The sequence below is a fragment of the Myxine glutinosa genome, chromosome 13 (genome assembly GCF_964187855.1).
Source record: "Myxine glutinosa chromosome 13, kmMyxGlut1.1, whole genome shotgun sequence".
NCBI lineage: Eukaryota > Metazoa > Chordata > Myxini > Myxiniformes > Myxinidae > Myxine > Myxine glutinosa.
Window position 1 is genome coordinate 29,980,462 of NC_136273.1, and position 14,803 is coordinate 29,995,264.

Here is a 14,803-nt window from a genome sequence, read left to right on the forward strand (position 1 = left end):
GGTGCAGGAAACCACTTTTGCACTTGTATTAGTGTGGAAAAACACTTTTTGCACTTGTGATAGTGTTGAAAAACCACTTTTCGCACTTGTGTTAGTGTTGAAAAACCACTTTCCGCACTAGTGTTAGTGTTGAAAAACCACTTTTCGCACTTGTGTTGGTGCAGGAAACCACTTTTGCACTTGTATTAGTGTGGAAAAAAAGCTTTTTGCACTTGTGATAGTGTTGAAAAACCACTTTTCGCACTTGTGTTAGTGTTGAAAAACCACTTTTCGCACTTGTGTTGGTGCAGGAAACCACTTTTGCACTTGTATTAGTGTGGAAAAAACACTTTTTGCACTTGTGATAGTGTTGAAAAACCACTTTTCGCACTTGTGTTAGTGTTGAAAAACCACTTTTCGCACTTGTGTTGGTGCAGGAAACCACTTTTGCACTTGTATTAGTGTGGAAAAAACACTTTTTGCACTTGTGATAGTGTTGAAAAACCACTTTTCGCACTTGTGTTAGTGTTGAAAAGCCACTTTTCGCACTTGTGTTGGTGCAGGAAACCACTTTTGCACTTGTATTAGTGTGGAAAAAACACTTTTCGCACTTGTGTTAGTGTTGAAAAACCACTTTTCGCACTTGTGTTGGTGCAGGAAACCACTTTTGCACTTGTATTAGTGTGGAAAAAACACTTTTTGCACTTGTGATAGTGTTGAAAAACCACTTTTCGCACTTGTGTTAGTGTTGAAAAACCACTTTTCGCACTTGTGTTAGTGTTGAAAAACCACTTTTCGCACTTGTGTTGGTGCAGGAAACCACTTTTGCACTTGTATTAGTGTGGAAAAAACACTTTTTGCACTTGTGATAGTGTTGAAAAACCACTTTTGGCACTTGTGTTAGTATTGAAAAACCACTTTTCGCACTTGTGTTGGTGCAGGAAACCACTTTTGCACTTGTATTAGTGTGGAAAACCCACTTTTTGCACTTGTATTAGTGTTGAAAAACCACTTTTCGCACTTGTGTTAGTGTTGAAAAACCACTTTTCGCACTTGTGTTGGTGCAGGAAACCACTTTTGCACTTGTATTAGTGTGGAAAAAACACTTTTTGCACTTGCGATAGTGTTGAAAAACGACTTTTCGTACTTGTGTTAGTGTTGAAAAACCACTTTCCGCACTTGTGTTAGTGTTGAAAAACCACTTTTCGCACTTGTGTTGGTGCAGGAAACCACTTTTGCACTTGTATTAGTGTGGAAAAACCACTTTTCACACTTGTGTTAGTGTTGAAAAACCACTTTTCGCACTTGTGTTAGTGTTGAAAAACCACTTTTCGCACTTGTGTTGGTGCAGGAAACCACTTTTGCACTTGTATTAGTGTGGAAAAACCACTTTTCGCACTTGTGTTAGTGTTGAAAAACCACTTTTCGCACTTGTGTTAGTGTTGAAAAACCACTTTTCGCACTTGTGTTGGTGCAGGAAACCACTTTTGCACTTGTATTAGTGTGGAAAAAACACTTTTGCACTTGTGATAGTGTTGAAAAACCACTTTTCGCACTTGTGTTAGTGTTGAAAAACCACTTTTCGCACTTGTGTTGGTGCAGGAAACCACTTTTGCACTTGTATTAGTGTGGAAAAACACATTTTGCACTTGTGATAGTGTTGAAAAACCACTTTTCGCACTTGTGTTAGTGTTGAAAAACCACTTTCCGCACTTGTGTTAGTGTTGAAAAACCACTTTTCGCACTTGTGTTGGTGCAGGAAACCACTTTTGCACTTGTATTAGTGTGGAAAAAACACTTTTTGCACTTGTGATAGTGTTGAAAAACCACTTTTCGCACTTGTGTTAGTGTTGAAAAACCACTTTTCGCACTTGTGTTGGTGCAGGAAACCACTTTTGCACTTGTATTAGTGTGGAAAAAACACTTTTTGCACTTGTGATAGTGTTGAAAAACCACTTTTCGCACTTTTGTTAGTGTTGAAAAACCACTTTTCGCACTTGTGTTAGTGTTGAAAAACCACTTTTCGCACTTGTGTTAGTGTAGAAAAAACACTTTTCGCACTTGTGTTGGTGCAGAAAACCACTTTTGCACTTGTATTAGTGTGGAAAAAACACTTTTCGCACTTGTGTTAGTGTTGAAAAACCACTTTTCGCACTTGTGTTGGTGCAGGAAACCACTTTTGCACTTGTATTAGTGTGGAAAGAACACTTTTTGCACTTGTGATAGTGTTGAAAAACCACTTTTCGCACTTGTGTTAGTGTTGAAAAACCACTTTTCGCACTTGTGTTAGTGTTGAAAAACCACTTTTCGCACTTGTGTTGGTGCAGGAAACCACTTTTGCACTTGTATTAGTGTGGAAAAAACACTTTTTGCACTTGTGATAGTGTTGAAAAACCACTTTTGGCACTGTGTTAGTATGGAAAAACCACTTTTCGCACTTGTGTTGGTGCAGGAAACCACTTTTGCACTTGTATTAGTGTGGAAAACGCACTTTTTGCACTTGTATTAGTGTTGAAAAACCACTTTTCGCACTTGTGTTAGTGTTGAAAAACCACTTTTCGCACTTGTGTTGGTGCAGGAAACCACTTTTGCACTTGTATTAGTGTGGAAAAAACACTTTTTGCACTTGTGATAGTGTTGAAAAACGACTTTTCGTACTTGTGTTAGTGTTGAAAAACCACTTTCCGCACTTGTGTTAGTGTTGAAAAACCACTTTTCGCACTTGTGTTGGTGCAGGAAACCACTTTTGCACTTGTATTAGTGTGGAAAAACCACTTTTCACACTTGTGTTAGTGTTGAAAAACCACTTTTCGCACTTGTGTTAGTGTTGAAAAACCACTTTTCGCACTTGTGTTGGTGCAGGAAACCACTTTTGCACTTGTATTAGTGTGGAAAAACCACTTTTCACACTTGTGTTAGTGTTGAAAAACCACTTTTTGCACTTGTGTTAGTGTTGAAAAACCACTTTTCGCACTTGTGTTGGTGCAGGAAACCACTTTTGCACTTGTATTAGTGTGGAAAAAACACTTTTCGCACTTGTGTTAGTGTTGAAAAACCACTTTTCGCACTTGTGTTGGTGCAGGAAACCACTTTTGCAATTGTATTAGTGTGGAAAAAACACTTTTTGCACTTGTGATAGTGTTGAAAAAACACTTTTCGCACTTGTGTTAGTGTTGAAAAACCACTTTTCGCACTTGTGTTAGTGTTGAAAAACCACTTTTCGCACTTGTGTTGGTGCAGGAAACCACTTTTGCACTTGTATTAGTGTGGAAAAACCACTTTTCGCACTTGTGTTAGTGTTGAAAAACCACTTTTCGCACTTGTGTTAGTGTTGAAAAACCACTTTTTGCACTTGTGTTGGTGCAGGAAACCACTTTTGCACTTGTATTAGTGTGGAACAAACACTTTTTGCACTTGTGATAGTGTTGAAAAACCACTTTTCGCACTTGTGTTAGTGTTGAAAAACCACTTTTCGCACTTGTGTTGGTGCAGGAAACCACTTTTGCACTTGTATTAGTGTGGAACAAACACTTTTTGCACTTGTGATAGTGTTGAAAAACCACTTTTCGCACTTGTGTTAGTGTTGAAAAACCACTTTTCACACTTGTGTTGGTGCAGGAAACCACTTTTGCACTTGTATTAGTGCAGGAAACCACTTTTGCACTTGTATTAGTGTGGAAAAAACACTTTTTGCACTTGTGATAGTGTTGAAAAACCACTTTTCGCACTTGTGTTAGTGTTGAAAAACCACTTTTCGCACTTGTGTTGGTGCAGGAAACCACTTTTGCACTTGTATTAGTGTGGAAAAAACACTTTTTGCACTTGTGATAGTGTTGAAAAACCACTTTTCGCACTTGTGTTAGTGTTGAAAAGCCACTTTTCGCACTTGTGTTGGTGCAGGAAACCACTTTTGCACTTGTATTAGTGTGGAAAAAACACTTTTCGCACTTGTGTTAGTGTTGAAAAACCACTTTTCGCACTTGTGTTGGTGCAGGAAACCACTTTTGCACTTGTATTAGTGTGGAAAAAACACTTTTTTCACTTGTGATAGTGTTGAAAAACCACTTTTGGCACTTGTGTTAGTGTTGAAAAACCACTTTTCGCACTTGTGTTAGTGTTGAAAAACCACTTTTCGCACTTGTGTTGGTGCAGGAAACCACTTTTGCACTTGTATTAGTGTGGAAAAACCACTTTTCGCACTTGTGTTAGTGTTGAAAAACCACTTTTCGCACTTGTGTTGGTGCAGGAAACCACTTTTGCGCTTGTATTAGTGTGGAAAAAACACTTTTTGCACTTGTGATAGTGTTGAAAAACGACTTTTCGCACTTGTGTTAGTGTGGAAAAAACACTTTTTGCACTTGTGATAGTGTTGAAAAACCACTTTTCGCACTTGTGTTAGTGTTGAAAAACCACTTTTCGCACTTGTGTTGGTGCAGGAAACCACTTTTGCACTTGTATTAGTGTGGAAAAACCACTTTTTGCACTTGTGATAGTGTTGAAAAACCACTTTTGCACTTGTATTAGTGTGGAAAAAACACTTTTTGCACTTGTGATAGTGTTGAAAAAGCACTTTTCGCACTTGTGTTAGTGTTGAAAAACCACTTTTCGCACTTGTGTTGGTGCAGGAAACCACTTTTGCACTTGTATTAGTGTGGAAAAACCACTTTTCGCACTTGTGTTAGTGTTGAAAAACCACTTTTCGCACTTGTGTTCGTGTTGAAAAACCACTTTTCGCACTTGTGTTGGTGCAGGAAACCACTTTTGCACTTTTTTAGTGTGGAAAAAACACTTTTTGCACTTGTGATAGTGTTGAAAAACCACTATTCGCACTTGTGTTCGTTAGTGTTGAAAAACCACTTTTCGCACTTGTGTTGGTGCAGGAAACCACTTTTGCACTTGTATTAGTGTGGAAAAAACACTTTTTGCACTTGTGATAGTGTTGAAAAACCACTTTTCGCACTTGTGTTAGTGTTGAAAAACCACTTTTCCCACTTGTGTTGGTGCAGGAAACCACTTTTGCACTTGTATTAGTGTGGAAAAAACACTTTTTGCACTTGTGATAGTGTTGAAAAACCACTTTTCGCACTTGTGTTAGTGTTGAAAAGCCACTTTTCGCACTTGTGTTGGTGCAGGAAACCACTTTTGCACTTGTATTAGTGTGGAAAAAACACTTTTCGCACTTGTGTTAGTGTTGAAAAACCACCTTTCGCACTTGTGTTGGTGCAGGAAACCACTTTTGCACTTGTATTAGCGTGGAAAAAACACTTTTTGCACTTGTGATAGTGTTGAAAAACCACTTTTCGCACTTGTGTTAGTGTTGAAAAACCACTTTTCGCACTTGTGTTAGTGTTGAAAAACCACTTTTCGCACTTGTGTTGGTGCAGGAAACCACTTTTGCACTTGTATTGGTGTGGAAAAACCACTTTTCGCACTTGTGTTAGTGTTGAAAAACCACTTTTCGCACTTGTGTTAGTGTTGAAAAACCACTTTTCGCACTTGTGTTGGTGCAGGAAACCACTTTTGCACTTGTATTAGTGTGGAAAAACACTTTTTGCACTTGTGATAGTGTTGAAAAACCACTTTTCGCACTTGTGTTAGTGTTGAAAAACCACTTTCCGCACTTGTGTTAGTGTTGAAAAACCACTTTTCGCACTTGTGTTGGTGCAGGAAACCACTTTTGCACTTGTATTAGTGTGGAAAAAACACTTTTTGCACTTGTGATAGTGTTGAAAAACCACTTTTCACACTTGTGTTAGTGTTGAAAAACCACTTTTCGCACTTGTGTTGGTGCAGGAAACCACTTTTGCACTTGTATTAGTGTGGAAAAAACACTTTTTGCACTTGTGATAGTGTTGAAAAACCACTTTTCGCACTTGTGTTAGTGTTGAAAAACCACTTTTCGCACTTGTGTTGGTGCAGGAAACCACTTTTGCACTTGTATTAGTGTGGAAAAAACACTTTTTGCACTTGTGATAGTGTTGAAAAACCACTTTTCGCACTTGTGTTAGTGTTGAAAAGCCACTTTTCGCACTTGTGTTGGTGCAGGAAACCACTTTTGCACTTGTATTAGTGTGGAAAAAACACTTTTCGCACTTGTGTTAGTGTTGAAAAACCACTTTTCGCACTTGTGTTGGTGCAGGAAACCACTTTTGCACTTGTATTAGTGTGGAAAAAACACTTTTCGCACTTGTGTTAGTGTTGAAAAAAAAACACTTTCCGCACTTGTGTTCGTGTTGAAAAACCACTTTTCGCACTTGTGTTGGTGCAGGAAACCACTTTTGCACTTTTTTAGTGTGGAAAAAACACTTTTTGCACTTGTGATAGTGTTGAAAAACCACTATTCACACTTGTGTTAGTTAGTGTTGAAAAACCACTTTTCGCACTTGTGTTGGTGCAGGTTGTGACAGGTGAGCGAGGATGTACACCTGGAATGGAAGGATGCACACCTGGAATGGTAGAGCGTGTGTGGGAATGCACACTTGAGTTGGTCGTGAGGCACGTGGTTGGGTGTGCGAGTGAAAGCACACCTGTGATTGTCACAGAGGAGGTGACCGAGGAAGGGGCGCGAAGAGGTGTGTTGGTGAGGTGTGCGACCAACGAATGTGTGCCAAAGTGTTCGGTGGTCAGGTGTGTGACCAAGGCTGTGAGTGGAATGAGTGTACCTGGGTGTGTTAGAGAAGGTACGACGAGGAGCATGGAAACGGCTGGATGTATGAGCAAGAAAGGGGTAGCGTATGCGTGTAAGCATGCAGGTGAGGCATCGACGGTAACCGGGTTAGCGGTTAGAGCGACTTTTAGCCGAATCGGGCCCTCGGTGCGTGCCGGGCCTCGCGTGCCGCGAGAACCAGCAGGGATCCGAGCCACGGCGGGTTCGAAAGGACCGCCGTACGCGATCCACGCTGGGCCTCGCTTGGAACGGCCGCGTCCGTGCTCCACTAGGCGGAGCGGGCAGCTCGATAGGAAGGGTCGTCATGGCGACCACTTTTTGTTGAGACGTGCCGGCAGGTCGAGATCGGGACATTGGATGGCTCCACGCCGAGATGGTGCGTGGGATCTCGGCCCGGGTAAACCTCATTCCCTGCACCGAATGCGGGACGTATCCAGCCGCTGGCACCAAACAACCCGCATTCATGGCTTGGCTGTACGAAGCCGAGCTTTAGAAGTGAATTGGCGCACCGAGAGGCATTAGTAAGTAGACTGTAATGACGAGGATAGTGTTTTGGCCCCGAAATTAGAAAAACCAAATTTGATGATTGGCAAAGGATTGGCAGATGATGGGTAGTGATTGGCAAATTTTTGATTTGTTGAAATTTGATGTGCAAAATTGGTAGTGGGAGATGCCCGATGTGGTGGGATGGCAACTCTGTCATCCCTCACAAACAGTGGGGCAAATGCGCTATAGATTATGGGGTTGATGGCAGTGAAAACTAGCCCGGGTGGGTTAGGATATTGTGTGTAGGGATCTAGCGAAGATGACATTAGGTGACGCTAAGATTAGTTAGTGACTGATACCTGTAGTGGGGACGCAGGTAGTTTAGTGTGGATGATAATGACGAGGGAGCGCAATAGTTTAAAGGGACGACTGGGAAGCGCAAGTTTCAGAGGGGAGTAGTTAGATGAGATGATGCTGTGTGAGAACTGGACAGGTGTGTGGAGCAGTGAGGGAGTAGTGAGTGTTGTGGATCAGCGCGAATGCGCTTGGGGGAGAGAAGGGTGCAGGCGGCACCAAGTATGAAAGCACAGGTGTGCAAGTACAGGTGTGTGGAATACATGGAGTAAGTGGTACGGAGTGGTGTGCATGGTGCGAAGGTGTGGATGGGGGGAGAGTGGACCCCTTTTCACGAGTACCCGGGGAGGGTAGTTTAAAGAATAGTTAGAAGGTATAGGTAAATTGTGGTTGGATATTGGCATTTGTGGTGCGGATGCAGAATGGTATTGTGGATGGGTGCATTGGTGTGGTGAAATTGGCTGGTCGTGTGGCCTGTTAGTATGAGTGTGAATGGTTGGGCACTCCGCCACTGTTAGATGTCGGCCAGGTGAGGCCGCAGATGGGCTCTGGGAGCCGTTAGTGTCAGTGGGTGCCTGAGGATCCCGGGTGTGGATCGGGCAGCCCGTGCCAGAGAGGGCACTGAGGGGGTGAGAGTGCGAGAGGGCCTTCCCCAGTTAGTTAGGTTATGGTGAGGAGCAGGTGAGCTCGGTAGGCAACAACAGTGGTGGAGGTGTGCAGGTGGGTAGACCTGCTGGGAGAGCTACACGTCACAGCCCAGAAATTGTGCGAGGGCACCGGGAGATGAATCGGGGGAGTGAGAACCCAAATTGAGAAGCACCACAGTTTGGTCAATGGGAATTGGTTTTTAGAACCCATAGTGTAAGTTGGCCAATGGATTGGCAGGGAAAGACCCCGGGTAATGTAAAGTTGTTAAAGTCATTTAGGAAATAGTTAGTGTTACATATTTATGTGAATGTATGTGAATTACCATTCAGGTCTTTGCTGATCCGTGTGTAGTATATTAAGTTGTTGTGTAGTTGTTGTGGTTGGAGGGTCAGGAGCCCTTCTGAGGGAGTGGCCGGAAACGGAAGTGACCGGAAACGGAAGAAAAAAAGACGAGGAAAAAAGGACGATTATGATTCTTCCTCGCCCCGCTCCGACCAAAAAGGTGGGATCGACCTTGCGCTGCGTGGAAAAGCGGCGTTCCGAAGCCTGTCTGGCGAGAGGAATCACCGGGACGTGTACCTGCCCGGTGGAGACGTCAAGTTGACGTGGGGCCGTGCATCGACCCCGCGTCTGGTATCGTTCGTGGCACCGTCTAAACCGACGCGTGCGGGTCGCACGTTGGGGCCTAACGCGCCTTGCAAGCGGCGTGGGGTTTGGCTTGCTCTACCGTACCCGCTCCGCGTGGCCACGAGGGGCTGCAGGCAGCCACGGTGCCTGGTACGATACCTGCCCGGTGGAGAAACGTCCACCCGGGGTTCGTTCAACCGCCCGAGTGCGGAGACGCCGACCAGTATCTTGGTCAGGAGGGGCCCAGAGACATTGTGAGGAGCAGAGACCGAAAGGGGGTGTGAGTACTCACCGGGACACACATATATAAGATGGCCATCTTACTCATAGGGAATTGATTGTGGCTGGGGAATTGTTGATGGTAGTGTACTGTTGATTGCTCGGGGAAAATCTCCGTGGTTGTGTCATTGAAATATTGTTGATGGTTGTGTATTGTTGATTGCTCGGGGAAAATCTCCGTGGTTGTGTCTTTGAAATTGTATGGTATCATTACCATTGGAAATATATCCTTGAACATCAGTTGTCTCCTGGGTGAAATTCATATGGATTGCGTGGCGAAAGCGCATATATAATACAGCTTGCTGGCGGAGTTCCTCTCACGGTCCGGGGGTCACCGAGACCAGGTATTCACCGAGGGGACCACGTAACAGAATTGGGGGCTCGTCCAAATTACGATTTGCGGTTTCGCAATTGGGTCTACTTCCGGGATGTAAAATTGTATAAAATAATAAAATAATAATTTTTTTATTAATTAAAATTTATTAATTAATTATTAATTGGTAATTTTTTTTTTGAGAAATTGGGGTAAAGTCTTGGGTGAAGGTTAACAGGTGTTAACGATAGGCACCATGGCGTTTGTGGCACAGAACTTTGGGGTAACCCCGAGTGAGGCACAGTTCCGAGCGTTGCTAAAGTCGGACCTCTTGAAATTGGCCAAACATTTTAACTTGGAGGTCCGAACTAATTTGAGGAAGGCAGAGTTGCAGGCCACGGTGATACAATCTATGGTGGGATTAGGAACATGGGACGAGTTAGCCTGGGAGTGGCTACCCGAAGAACCAGAAGACGTTGAGCTCCGGAAACTGGAGTTGCAGTTACGGAGCCAGGAACGGATTAAAGAAGAAGTTCTGACCTCTGTCTTCAACAGATATGGGCCGCTGGTGGAAGTGCGGTTGGTAAGAGACTGGGAAACGCAACAGTCAAGAGGGTTCGGCTTTGTCACGTTTGCCAGCACAAAAGACGCCAGAGAGGCAGAGAAGAATTGGAATGGCAAGGATTTGGAGGGTCGGACCATAACAGTAGGGAAGGCATTTCGTAGGCGTCGAGAGGTCTACAGGAGAGGACAACTGGGCGGTAGTTTTGGTAGTGGCCGAGAAGGAGACCGCTATTCATGGGACTACAGGGACCAGTGGTCCCACCCTAATTATTAGGGAAGTTCTGAGAAGTTGAAGCACTGAAGGCGGCGGAGCCGCCGAGCCAAGATTCCTACACGAATTAACCGTGAACGCCGTTCCTAAAGGCATCCATGTAGTGAATACTCGGCTTGGCCTCCCGGAAAAAGTGCTATCGAGTTGCTTAACTTTGGATCTTTGATCAACCCCTTAACCTTCATTCCCAAGAAACTGACGGTCAAAGTCAGAGGGTCATGAGATGGAGTTTGATTTGGCAGGGACAATGTCGTTGTTGGTACTTAGTCCAGAGGGAGTAATCTGGAGGGGTTGTGGTGAAATTTTGGTTGCTTTATTTTTAAGTGATAACTGTGCCCGGGGGGAACGGATAATGTGGGGGGGGGGGGGTTGAGTTATCTGGTTTGTTTCTCCAAATTGGCCGGCAAAGAAAGTTTTCGCTGGGTTCAAACTTTCTTTCTTGAAGGGGGGGAGTGTTACATATTTATGTGAATGTATGTGAATTACCATTCAGGTCTTTGCTGATCCGTGTGTAGTATATTAAGTTGTTGTGTAGTTGTTGTGGTTGGAGGGTCAGGAGCCCTTCTGAGGGAGTGGCCGGAAACGGAAGTGACCGGAAACGGAAGAAAAAAAGACGAGGAAAAAAGGACGATTATGATTCTTCCTCGCCCCGCTCCGACCAAAAAGGTGGGATCGACCTTGCGCTGCGTGGAAAAGCGGCGTTCCAAAGCCTGTCTGGCGAGAGGAATCACCGGGACGTGTACCTGCCCGGTGGAGACGTCAAGTTGACGTGGGGCCATGCATCGACCCCGCGTCTGGTATCGTTCGCGGCACCGTCTAAACCGACGCGTGCGGGTCGCACGTTGGGGCCTAACACGCCTTGCAAGCGGCGTGGGGTTTGGCTTGCTCTACCGTACCCGCTCCGCGTGGCCACGAGGGGCTGCAGGCAGCCACGGTGCCTGGTACGATACCTGCCCGGTGGAGAAACGTCCACCCGGGGTTCGTTCAACCGCCCGAGTGCGGAGACGCCGACCAGTATCTTGGTCAGGAGGGGCCCAGAGACATTGTGAGGAGCAGAGACCGAAAGGGGGTGTGAGTACTCACCGGGACACACATATATAAGATGGCCATCTTACTCATAGGGAATTGATTGTGGCTGGGGAATTGTTGATGGTAGTGTACTGTTGATTGCTCGGGGAAAATCTCCGTGGTTGTGTCATTGAAATATTGTTGATGGTTGTGTATTGTTGATTGCTCGGGGAAAATCTCCGTGGTTGTGTCTTTGAAATTGTATGGTATCATTACCATTGGAAATATATCCTTGAACATCAGTTGTCTCCTGGGTGAAATTCATATGGATTGCGTGGCGAAAGCGCATATATAATACAGCTTGCTGGCGGAGTTCCTCTCACGGTCTGGGGGTCACCGAGACCAGGTATTCACCGAGGGGACCACGTAACAGTTAGGATTGATGAACCTGTCGCACCATACGCAGCCACTTACCTGAGGTGATGATGATGACTCCACACCTGTGTTTCTTTGTTTTGTGTTGCAGGAAATGAGAATTGCTGTTTGGATTTGTGAGACGCATCACGACGTGGATAAGACATTGGGGTGATTCCATCTCTCCCTCCTTAGGAGGGACTGATGATGAGTTGGTGATGGCAAATTTTGATGAGAGTTGGAAATGGCAAATTTGATTGGTTAGGAGGGAGAGAAGACGAATTTGGTTTATGGGAGGAACGGGGAAGACAGTAGGGACGGTTGTTGATGTGCAAAGTAGATGTTTGTGGGTAGTGTTGTGTTTTGTGGATACAGTAAGGGGTAAGGGAGGGGCAATGTAGGTTACCTGGTGGGGGGGGGGGCGTACGGTAGGAACGTACCTGTCTCACCTGGTTCCCATGTCCCCCCAGTGTGCATTACCTTGTATTGCGTGCACTTTTGCGCCCTTACCACCTTACTCACTTGTTTCTTTTGTCTCCCACCTCCGAGGATCTGGCTTTGGGGCGGAGAGAGAGGAGAGAGAGGTGCTGGCTCCGCAGTTGTGGGCCTGTACTTTCGCTGCTTGCTGCCTGGATCGATACACCATATGGACCGCAATTTTTGTGGCCGCCCACAATGGACCGCAGTTCTTTTGCGGGCAAGCACCACCCGTTGATGGACCTCTGGGTCAACGTGGCACCTATGCCATACAGGTGAACCACTTATAGTTGGCCCCCCTGACGGCCACAATTCAGAAATGGACGCGGTTGGCGCCTTTCTTTATTTTTAAAGAAGCCAGAAGGCCAAGTGCACTCCAGGAAGGCAAGACCAGCGGCAGAACCTCGGCCGGCTGCGACACCACCGGTGACCATGGACAATTAATTGTGCATTTTTATGAACACTTTATTGGTGCACCGGATGGTGCTGACTGTGCATAATGGGGTGGTGCTTTTGGTGCTTGGATGGGGTGCTCTGCACATTATTAAAGGCCGTAGGGCCACAGGGCACTCGTGGGTTGGTGTATCGATGCTGGCATGCGTGCTCTCTCTCTATGCATAACATCTGCATGTGTTCCTCAAAGAACAGGTCCTGGATCGTAGTCTAAATATCAGTCTTGTATAAATGTTGCTCCCTACCGGCTGTATGTTTAGTTTGAGGATTCTTTCCGCGATTCGGTTATCCTGTGGGTGTGTTTCTGTTAGGAGAAAGGTGCAACGTCGCAGGGGGACATATTTACTCATTTGTGAACATTTGTAAAACTGTCGCACTCAGGGTTGAGTTAATAGTAGAGGGAACTACATCTGAGTGCCACACTAACGTAGGTAAAAATTTATCGGGTCGGGACGCCCCGAGGTAGAGAAGGGTGCAATGTTGCGGATATGAGATTGGCATCCATCCATATCCGCTTGTAAATATTCCCCTATTTCCTCCATACTTCCCAACTATCCCCAATCCCCCATTGCCTAGTCCCATTTTCTGTAAACAACACTCTGTAGACCCGACCTCCCCTTATTTCCCCCATTAAATGTCGCATCCAGGTCCACCGCATCTCACGTAGACAACTATAGGACATCTTGCTAGTTATTCTTAGTCTATGTCAGTTAAGGACTCGTTTCCATTAATTGTGACTCTTCGTTGCACCAGAATGTGATTGTATGGCACCGTTAGGAAGTTTAGGACCTCCCAATACCTCCCCGCAGCTCTTCCTCACGGTTCGGCAACAACAACAGCAACAGCAACAACAACAGCAACAGCAACAACAACAACAGCGGCGGCGGCGCGGGGAGTGTGCGTCCTCACTCCGGCTTGGTTGGTGGGGGGTGTTGGGAGGGCACCATGCCTTTCCAACGAGCCGCCATCGAGCATGTGCTCGACGGGGTTACCAAGTAGGGGCTCGCTGTCAGCTCCTCGTCAAGGGCGGAGCCCGGTAACCCCTGCACCCAATAGAAGCGGCGGACCGATCCCATCTGGGGCGGAGCCAACGAGCCGAGGGCGTGTCACTCCCCGCTGAGCATGCGCAGGAAGAGGGAGGTGACGTCAGATGCGCCCTGAGCTGGGAGAGAGAAGGACGCCACCTCCGAGCGCTGCAATACCTCCCCGCATCTCTGGACCGGACCGTGTTTGATTCTGCCCCTGAGCCAAGGTGCACCTTGTGCTATCGACTGCCTGTCCTTCCCTGCCATCAATCCCTGTGTAAGTCAGTCTTGTTCCGTTTGTCTGTGGTCTGTCTGGGTTAGATAAGATTGTGTCTAAGTGCCTATCTCTTCTGTGTCTTTACCTCATTGCCTTGTAATCTACCCCTTTTCTCCCCCACTAATTATATCCTCCTCCGGAGGTCTTGAGAACTGTACCCCTTGCGTCGTCTCATTCATCCCAGTCGTTGTGTCCTTTCCTTCATTGATTTAGCGTAGCGCGATTTGGCCAACGTTCGAGTGGAATCGGGTGAGTTGGGGGTAATCGGGTAAACTGTGCGAACACGGCAGCCATTCCGCTCGGCCCATCATAACATCTTAAGCCGTGTCCGTAACAATATATATATATATATATATATATATATATATATATATATATATATATATATATATATATATATGTGTGTGTGTGTGTTTTACCATTGTAGAACAATCGCATTTTACCATTGTTTTATGTTCAGTCCCTCCCATTTTAGATAACTGAACAGTGAACACACTCCGGTGGTGTTGCTGTGCAGGCATGATGGGCAGAATAGCTACCTCCTGCATCAAATATCTTTGTTAGCCCGTCCCCAGCGCAGCAGGAGATGGGATTTTGCAATCACTTGTCTGTGTCTGTGTGTCTGTCCAGGCCATAACTTTTTTACCATTTGAGTTTTGTCATCAAATTTTCACCAAAGCTTTATTATGATAACTAGCAACGGTACCCACCCTATGGGCGGGGCTTCAATTGGGAGGCCCAAATTAAAAGGCAAAATATCAGAAATTGAAGGCTTTTTAAATTTTAAACGATTTATATAAACATTCGTTAAATAATATCACATGCAAATCATCAAAATCTAAACAGTATTTGTAGAATTTCAAAAAAAGCCACATCACTGTTCATATAGGTAAATATTATTCCATCGTTTGGAAAAATTGGAAATTGGAAAAATTGGAAAAAAATTGGAAAAACAATACAA